The sequence below is a fragment of the Arachis ipaensis genome, chromosome B9, assembly GCF_059453495.1.
Source record: "Arachis ipaensis isolate K30076 ecotype BB chromosome B9, ASM5945349v1, whole genome shotgun sequence".
In the NCBI taxonomy this organism is placed as follows: domain Eukaryota; kingdom Viridiplantae; phylum Streptophyta; class Magnoliopsida; order Fabales; family Fabaceae; genus Arachis; species Arachis ipaensis.
In genome coordinates, this window is record NC_142444.1 from 97,044,727 (window position 1) to 97,046,445 (window position 1,719).

The 1,719-nt window shown below is 43.6% G+C and overlaps 1 non-coding gene across 1 annotated transcript; it reads left to right on the forward strand.

Annotated features, from left to right (window-relative positions):
- Window positions 1-1,071: 1,071 nt before the first annotated feature.
- Window positions 1,072-1,175, forward strand: LOC148545563 (small nucleolar RNA R71). Its single transcript, XR_015900397.1, has one exon. It is a non-coding gene; the product is annotated as a small nucleolar RNA R71 (small nucleolar RNA).
- Window positions 1,176-1,719: the final 544 nt, after the last annotated feature.

A 1,719-nucleotide genomic window follows, 5' to 3' on the forward strand; every position in this document is an offset into this window, starting at 1 on the left:
AGAGATGCAAACAAGTCTAGGAACCTTGAGTATATTCTTTTTCCCACAGCACCCTTGAGCAGTTGAGGGAAGGGTGCATAGAGCTTCAGCAGCTCTTATTGTGAGATTTCTGGTTCTTGGCGATCTCTATCCTCCTCCTTTGTTGAGTTGTGTTCAGGTTGTTTGCAAAGTTTGCCTTGCTTGTCTTCAGTCTCTTGATCACTCGCAGTGACCATTTTGTAATCTTCCCATATTACTTTCTTTGCTTCTCCTTTGGGGTTTTTCTCCGTGTCACTTGGGAAGCTATCAGTAGGTTTGGGAATCTTCTCAGCTAAATATCCCACCTGGAATTCCAACTTCCTGATGGTCTCTCCCTGGTTCTTAATATTGGCTCGCACCTCCTCTTTGAATACCTTATTTTCTTGAATCTCTTGGCATATTCCTTCAAGTAAGGCCTCAATCTTAGAGAGCTTGTCATCAATTGATGAGTGCTTCGGAGCAGATGTGCTGTTTTGGTTTTAATAGGTGTGTGGAGAAGTGTTGTTGTGGGGGTGTTGAGATGTCCTCTGTGTAAATTGCTGGTGAGCTGCATTATTGTTGGAGTTGTAACGTCTCTGGTCTTAGTTTTGATCTTGCTCACTTTCCCACCCAAAGTTTGGGTGGTTTCTCCATCCAGGGTTGTAGGTCTTGGAGTATGGATCATAGTTTTTCCTTAGTGAATTCCCAATGTAGTTGGCTTGCTCCTGACTCCCCTCTGCTTCTTCATTCACTCACTCTTGGGTTGTTGATGAAGTGGAGATTGCTGCTACTTAGTTCATCTCCGTCTTCTTGGTGAGGTCAGCCAGCTGCTGGGTAATGAGCTTGTTTTGGGCCAATAGAGCATCTACATTGTTTAGCTCCATTACTCCTCTTGTGTTCCCTCTTTCGGAAGCATAGAAGTAGTCGTTCTCTGCTACTGTTTCAATAACATCTATGGCTTCCTCAATAGTCTTCTTCTTGTTCAAAGATCCTCCGGATGAATGGTCTACGGCCTTCTTTGACTCATAAGAGAGTCCTTCATAGAAAATGTGCAGCTGCACCCATTCGTTGAACATGTCAGGTGGACACCTCCTTGTTAAGTCCTTGAACCTCTCCCAGGCTTCATATAGAGTCTCACCATCTTGTTGCCTGAAAGTTTGGACCTCAGCTCTCAGCCTATTGATTTGTTGAGGAGGGTAAAATCTTGCTAAAAATTTGTTCACCACGTCTTCCCAAGTTGTCAAGCTTTCCCTTGGGAAGGATTCCAGCCACTTGGCTGCTTTATCCCTAAGTGAGAATGGAAATAGGAGCAGTCTATAGGCGTCAGGGTGAACACCATTAGACTTCACTGTGTCACATATTCTCAGGAAGGTGGTCAAATATTGATTGGGGTCTTCTTGAACACCTCCTCCAAACGAACAGTTGTTCTGAACAAGGGTGATGAGCTGTGGTTTAAGTTCAAAATTGTTGGCATGGATTGTTGGCTTTTGGATACTACTTCCACAATTGCTTGGGTTTGGATTGATGTAAGAGCCCAAAACTCTTCTATCCTCCCCAGCATGATTTGCTCTACCTCCTCCCCCATGGTTGTGATCCTCTTCTTCATGATGGTTTTCCATGTTGTCTTCCATGTTGTCTTCATGACCCCTCCTCTAATTGTGTCTTAGATGTTTTTTTCAATGTGTGTATGGTGATCCTATTTATAGCTATCCTAAATTACAA